The sequence below is a fragment of the Podarcis cretensis genome, assembly GCF_951804945.1.
Source record: "Podarcis cretensis genome assembly, chromosome: 5".
Classification (NCBI taxonomy): domain Eukaryota; kingdom Metazoa; phylum Chordata; class Lepidosauria; order Squamata; family Lacertidae; genus Podarcis; species Podarcis cretensis.
This window is the reverse complement of record NC_137174.1, coordinates 36,534,521-36,542,675: the sequence shown is the minus strand read 5'-3', so window position 1 is coordinate 36,542,675 and position 8,155 is coordinate 36,534,521. Positions and strand designations below refer to the sequence as shown.

General features: G+C 40.6%; 1 long non-coding RNA gene across 1 annotated transcript in view; it reads right to left on the bottom strand.

The window, feature by feature from the left end:
- LOC307216339 overlaps positions 1 to 8,155 on the bottom strand; it is a 265,091-nt gene that overhangs the window by 111,390 nt on the left and 145,546 nt on the right. The gene's annotated exons all lie outside the window — the stretch shown is intronic.

The following is an 8,155-nucleotide window of genomic DNA, read 5'->3' as shown; positions in this document are numbered from 1 at the left end:
CTGTTGGAAAATAAAATGCGATGATGGTTCTCCCCATTAGAAGCAATATTGGTCAAAAAAGTCATTATGAAAGGAGAATGGGCAACTTACAACAAATTGTTAAAGAATGTGGAAAACCAATTAAAATTGAAAGAATGTAATGATATAAGGTATTTGTTAACAGATTGGTTACAATATCACCAACTCAATGATATTTTCAGGTGTGATAAAGGAGTGGGTTTTGGGAAGGAATTTTCGAGGTTTGAAAAAGAACTACTGGGAAATAATGATAAATTTCTATCAAAAATGTATAAACTACTGTTGGAATGGGAGACAAAAGATGAAGAAGTCAAAGTAGTGATGATACACTGGGCAAAGGATGTAGGTTATAACATAACAATTAATTTATGGGAGAGGTTCTGGAAAGAGAATTTAAAATTTATGGCTTGTTGTGCATTGAAGAAAAACTATATGAAAATGATGGACCGTTGGTATTGGTATTTCACTCCAGTAAAGTTAGCAAAAATGTACAAAAATACATCTAAGTTATGCTGGAAATATAAGGATAGAGAGGGTACTTTCTATCACATGTGGTGGTTATGAAAGGTAGTAAAGGGCTTCTGGGAAATGGTATATTCTTATTATTTTTTAAGACAATGTTTAATAAAAAAACCAGAAGCCGTCTTACTAGGTTTAACAGGAGAAGAAATACCAATAGACCTAAAAAACTGTTTATGTATGTGACAACAGCTGCAAGAATGTTGTTAGCCCAGATGTGGAAGGAAGAGAAGGTCCCAACAAAAGAAGAGTGGATTAACAAAATGATGGACTATGCTGAAATGGCAAAGATGACTGTGAAGATCAGACATCAAGATAACAAAAATAATAATCAAGAATGGGAAAAATTTCACAGAACGAGCCGGGCACTCTCTGGAGCCACTCCCACAAGCAGAAAATACCTGTTTTCAAAAACGTAATAAGATTCAGACCAAAAACCAGCATGTTCCAGATGGAAGGAGATAAAAGAAAAAATCTGCCTAATTATACAGTCGATGGATGCTAAATTTCAGACTCTAAAAGGACTCTCATCTTAATGCGTGGATTAATGAGGTAAGAGACCTCTGTCTTTTTGCATTCATCATATCTGTTACCTCATGATTTGGCAAAGCTCACCCAGAAAGAAATTAATTATTCAAAGGAAGCACAAGAGGTGAAATTTCAATTGAATGATGCACAGCCCTCAATGTAGAACTCTAACTGGAACTGACAGAGTAAGATCTGATATGAAAGCAGCTCAGGCTGAGGACAGGGTGGGGGAAAAGATGGCGGCTGTATTGTGCAGTTACAAAAAGAATGGAATTCGTTTGGACTACAAAAGGCGTATACTTTGCTCTAAGACACATCTGCTTGTATGGATTATTTCTATATATGATTTGAGGACAGAATGACAGTGAATTATGGGCCCTGCCAGTTCTCCCAGGGCCCGGGAGAACTGGGGGGGGGGCTCCTTTAGAAGAAACTGAAATAATTCTCATATAGCATACAGATCCTGAAACATACCCCACAATACAGTACTTAATTTCGTCGTTCTGTATGGGGCAATGACAATAAAGATTATCGTATCGTATTGTATCGTAATGGAAACATAAAGACACACCAGCTTATTAAGAGAGATCAGAAAGAATTTGTTGTTATGCTGACATAAACTTCAGAGCCTTAACGAGACTTCGTCAAATGAAGGAGAGATCAAAGAAAGAGGACTGCACTTCAAAATAATTGGACAGAGAATAATATGGAACACAAATGCCTCCTGAGTATTAATAATATAAGGAACTGTTTAAAAAGATAGTGAGTCACAGAAATAGCGACTGATGGACTGAGAAGATGAGGAGGGTTAAAAATCAGAGTTCTGAAAATGGAAAATAGCAAAAAATGCAGACTTTAATGAGGACAATATCTCTAGCCACCTGGAACATGGGGCGTCCTCCTTTGATTTTTTTTATAATTGGAGTATATAATTGGTGGTATTGTTATTATTGTAATTTGGAATGATTTGATTTGTCATTGATTGGAAGATTTTTACTGAAAATGAATAAAACTTATTTTAAAAAAAGAATGAGAAAAATTTGTAAAATATCTTCAAAACCACTGTAGTTACTTAGAAACATTAGCAGGGTATATATAAACCTTCATCTTGAAAGGAACACAATGTGTCAAACTTACTCAAAAATCGGCACCTTGGGACTAAACAACATTTACTTGGAAATTATTATTTTTTTAAATTTCCATTGATGTCAGTCCCTAGTTGTTGGAATGCAAGATTTGACCATGTATTAGAATGTTGTTCTAGGTGGACCAGGGCTGAAGTTTCCACTCACCATAACTTCAAAGAGAAGCATGGAAGCTATAAGGAGGACAAAAGGGGCACATCATTTTTCTGCCATGCTGCCACAGTCAGTTTAAGTTAAGATTGCCACTGCAGGGGCCGAAAAGTGACACCCACTCCCACCCTCCTTCTCTTCTATATCTCTTCCTTCAAACTCCCCTCAGCCACTTACCACAAGCACATTTGCTCTAGAGAACAATAGCAACTATTTAGAAACAGAAAGGAAAGAGTAGGAATAAATGGATTCAAAAGGATCTCTCCAAAATGACAGTAAAATGGCAAATGCAATTCAATCCAAGCAAGTGTAAACTGATACACACGCGGGCAGATAAAATCTTAATTTCACATGTTGTATATGCTCATGGGGTCTGTACTGGCAGTGATGGACCAGGAATGAGATCATGGGGTCAGAGTAGAGAGCTTGATAAAGATGTTGTGGCTGCTGTGAAAAAGGTGGATTACATGCTGGGGATTATTAGCAAAGGGGCTGTAGACAAAGCTCCCAATCCAATCCAAAATGAGACAACAAGGCATTGAGGTGTTAGACCAGTGCTTGGAGGCAGTGACAGGCTGGATGTGGATCAAGCTTTTAAAACTAAATTCTGAAAGAACAGAGATGTTATGTGTTTCAATTTCTCCAGTCTAGAAAGTACAAAAATGAAGTACCATTCCTGCCATATAGGCGAAAAGTGAAACGGGCAACCTGCAAGGTGAATTTTGAGGTGGTGAGGATAAGCCCCTCGCACCTTTAACTATAAGTATACAGTATGTGCAAAATCCATAATTAGGAAGATCCTAAGCAAGGAAGATCCTGTTGCCTTTTGAATCTTAAGAGTGCTGCTGGCTTCTGCTTTAGTATGCATACATTTTCGGAATGAGTTACCACTTTAAGCAAGTTGATGCAGTCTGATGCCACAAGATGGAGCTGTGGCCCTTATGAGCGATACTTTGTAATTCGTTATTACATCTTTAGCTGGAAGATGCTGTTCTTGCAACATAAAGAGAACATGAAAGAAACCATCCCTCCTTTTAAGTGTCTTAAAGCAAGATTCCTAATATCTAGCCTGCCTTGCCACTTCGCTTCCTTTGCAGCAATAATTTTGTTTGTTTAAGGAAAAGACTGTGGCGATCACACAGGGTCCCCGGACGTTTGACGGTTTATTGATCCCTGTGCCACCACTGTGATTGCCTCTTTGCTGCCACCAACCCGTTTCCCTCGGGGACACACAGAGTCCAGACAGTTGTTAACATTAACAAATAATCAAGTTTATTTTCATAAGCATGAACACGTTTAATGTTTCGGTTAATTTTTCTTGGCAGTTTCTTAATCTTAGTTTCTATACTGTCTTATACATTCCTAACAACTTCAAACTGATTATCCCAACTATCTATCTGACTCCACCTAACAGTTCCTCTCATTCCCTCACAACACAACTCGACCAACCCACAGACTTATCCTCCCTCTTCCTTCTCCAACTCCCCACTCTCAACTGACTTCCAAAAAACATCCACTTTAACACTAACTCCTCCTATCAGTTTCCACTTGACAATCACATCACACTCATTTTAACCCTTTCCTTATGACCCACCTAGGAGGCACAAAGTCCTTTGTGGGTTCCTGTGTGAAGGTGCAGAAACAGACATTTACAGTGGTACCTTGGTTCTCAAATGCCCTGGTATTCAAACAACTTGGAACCCCAAAACTGCAAACCTGGAAGTAAGTGTGATCTTTTTTTCAGAAGCTGAACATGCTCTGTTTTGAGTGTTACACTTCTGATTTGAGTGTCACACTTCCGTTGTGAGTGCCACACTGAGTGTTAGGCTGAGGTCTGTCTGCATTATTTTTGGCCTCTCTTTTTGTTTTGTTTTTGTGACTGAGTGGAACTCAGTTCAGCTACTGATTGATTGATTGTGTGACTGCACTACATTGTTTATTGCTTTCATTTTATGGATCAGTGGTCTCGTTAGATAGTAAAATTCCTGTTAAATTGCTGTTTGGGGGGTTGTTTCTAAAAGTCTGGAATCAGTTAATCCATTTTGCATTACTTTCTATGGGAAAGTGTGCCTTGGTTTTAGAATGCTTTGGTTTTGGAACGGACTTCTGGAATGGATTAAGTTTGAGAACCAAGGTACCACTGTACCAGACATAGTAGCTGCCTCCAGTACTGCAAGCATTTTTTATTGGAAGCCTTTTAAAAAGCAAGTTTTAAGCCTTCAGACTCATTCAGGCCTGCTGGCATAGTGTAATCATTTAGGGCACACCTGATAGGTGACAGCTGAGCATATAAAGCCTAGGAAGATTCATTTGAGAAACACTGAGATAGCATGGTTCCCTACCTCCCCAGGCAGAACTTTCATATGTGGTGCCTCATTCACATGTTATGCTTGGCATGGCAGTGTCTTCACCCATCCCTCAACAGGACCATTTAAAAAAAAAATTAAAAAAAATTATTAACCGACCAATCAAATCAAATCAAATCACATCACATAAATTCCAAATTTCAAAGCCGAATTTTAAATTTTTGTTGGAGGTACCCATATTTCAAGTTCCTAAGGGGGTCCAATCATCTTCTTGCTGCTGTATTAATGTCCACAAATCTGTCCAAATAATGTTTATAATTCTATCCAGTCCTATCTTGCTGTTTCCACATCTCATCTTGTTATTTTCGTATATTTTTCTTTTTTCTTTGTGACCTCTTCTAATAATCTCCTTAAGCAGGTAAAAGCAAGTTGTAATCCTGTGTGAATTTTTCCGTTCGTCCAATAGCCATATCGAGATGGTTTCCATATATCATCACTTCCATAAATAAAAGCACTCTTTCCATCATTAATCTTCGCAAATCTGTCGCCTTCTTTTAATCCTCTGAGGAGGTTCGCCAGCAGTATGAAAACAAAACCATTCCTCCTCCCAGACATAAATTTTTCGACAGAACTTGCCAAAATGGCGACGCTGTTTTTTACTGCGTCATCCCAAAACTCTTGTACTTTCCTCGATCTCCTTAAAACATGCTTTTGAATCATAGAATCATAGAATCATAGAGTTGGAAGAGACCACAAGGGCCATCGAGTCCAACCCCCTGCCAAGCAGGAAACACCATCAGAGCACTCCTGACATATGGTTGTCAAGCCTCTGCTTAAAGACCTCCAAAGAAGGAGACTCCGCCACACTCCTTGGCAGCAAATTCCACTGTCGAACAGCTCTTACTGTCAGGAAGTTCTTCCTAATGTTTAGGTGGAATCTTTTTTCTTGTAGTTTGGAACCATTGCTCCGTGTCCGCTTCTCTGGAGCAGCAGAAAACAACCTTTCTCCCTCCTCTATGTGACATCCTTTTATATATTTGAACATGGCTATCATATCACCCCTTAACCTCCTCTTCTCCAGGCTAAACATGCCCAGCTCCCTCAGCCATTCTTCATAAGGCATCGTTTCCAGGCCTTTGACCATTTTGGTTGCCCTCCTCTGGACACGTTCCAGTTTGTCAGTGTCCTTCTTGAACTGTAGTGCCCAGAACTGGACACAGTACTCCAGGTGAGGTCTGACCAGAGCAGAATACAGTGGCACTATTACTTCCCTTGATCTAGATGCTATACTCCTATTGATGCAGCCCAGAATTGCATTGGCTTTTTTAGCTGCCGCGTCACACTGTTGGCTCATGTCAAGTTTGTGGTCAACCAAGACTCCTAGATCCTTTTCACATGTACTGCTCTCAAGCCAGGTGTCACCCATCTTGTATTTGTGCATCTCATTTTTTTTGCCCAAGTGCAATACTTTACATTTCTCCCTGTTAAAATTCATCTTGTTTGTTTTGGCCCAGTTCTCTAATCTCTCAAGGTTGTTTTGAAGTGTGATCCTGTCCTCTGGGGTGTTAGCCACCCCTCCCAGTTTGGTGTCATCTGCAAATTTGATCAGGATGACCTTGAGTCCATCATCCAAGTCATTGATAAAGATGTTGAATAAGACCGGGCCCAAGACAGAACCCTGTGGCACCCCACTAGTCACTCTTCTCCAGGATGAAGAGGAACCATTGATGAGCACCCTTTGGGTTCGGTCAGACAGCCAGTTACAAATCCACTGAGTGGTAGCATAGTCAAGTCCGCATTTTACCAGCTTCTTTACAAGAATATCATGGGGCACCTTGTCAAATGCCTTGCTGAAATCAAGGTAGGCTACATCCACTGCGTTCCCTTCATCTACCAGGCTTGTAATTCTGTCAAAAAACGAGATCAGGTTAGTCTGACATGACTTATTTTTCAGAAATCCATGCTGACTATTGGTGATCACAGTATTCCTTTCTAGGTGCTCACAGACTGTTTGCTTAATGATCTGCTCCAGAATCTTCCCTGGTATTGATGTCAGACTGACTGGGCGGTAATTATTTGGGTCCTCTCTTTTCCCCTTTTTGAAAATAGGGACAACATTTGCCCTCCTCCAGTCTGCTGGGACTTCGCCTGTTCTCCAGGAATTCTCAAAGATGACTGCCAGTGGTTCTGAGATCACATCTGCCAGTTCTTTTAATACTCTTGGATGCAGTTCATCTGGCCCTGGAGACTTTTGGTTGGAGTTTATCTCCACACAGTCTTAAATCATCCAGCTTAGGTCATTTAAGCGGCATTTCTGACTTGTGAGGGGAGATAATTGGTTAATCACATAGAAGAAAGAAAGAAAAGTCCCTCCCCCCATCCAGTCCCACTGCCGACATACCGAGCCTTGGTGTGTCTTCTCATGATATATTCCTGTTTATCCGACCCGTCTTCTTTCACAGAGGTCCCTTCAATTAGCAGTCTTTACTTCCCATTCTTCACTTGAAAAATGTGCATTTGCTTCTTCCTAATTGTTTATTTTCAAGTTGCTGCAGCTAGTTGCGCGAATCGGAGACAGCGCCCAGGAGAGCCGAAGTCCACACAAGGGCGTTCTGCCTAGTGCCTTAACCCCCTCGAATCCGGGGGTGATTTATGGGCACAGCAGGCAAGCGCAGTCCCCCCATTCCCTTGGGGGGGGCAGGGAAGCTGAATACTCCCAGCACAGCCTCTTAATTACCTCGTGTGGGTCGGAGAGATGTTATTGTCAGCCATCTTCCAATGCGCCCCTAGTGGCCCCCCAACAGGACCATATTTGCACCACTCACTTCCATTGTGACTCAGCTAGGCACTAGAGTGCCCATATGCCTTACTTTCCAGAGGATACTCCTCTGTTTGAAAAGCTGCCTTGGCCAAGTCCAGTTTAAAGATTAAGAAAAAAACAGCAGGAGTCTTGGCATCATGCCCCATCAATGCATAGCATGTGAACAGGAGAATGAGCTGTCTTCCCCACTATGGTGACATAGATTTCTATTTAGATTAAGGACAGAAGCAGATCAGAAGCTGGATCAGGTCAGGGGCTTATCTGAGTCAAGCACCATCTTTTTACAGTGGGCAACCAAATGCCTATAGGAAACCTCAAAGAAGGATCTCAGCACAACAACAATCTTCAGCACTCAATAAGTCATATAATTATATAGGTGCACCAATAGCACTAAATATAGTAATTATTTCAAGATTTTCATGTATACACAGAGGGAAGTACTTGCAAACTTGAATTCTCTTTGGATCTTCTCTTGGTGATGAGTAAATGGCCACTTGTTACTTGCTTCCCATAAGCATTCTGCAGTCAGTTAAAAAACTAGAGTTAAAGGGTCAGTATTACCACAAACTCCAGTCTAACGAGCTGTAGCTGCTTCTTCAGTCTTCTCCTCTTGCTGTTGTTTTTTTTAATGAAAATTAACAGTGTCCCAAAATATAGAGCTGTAGGAT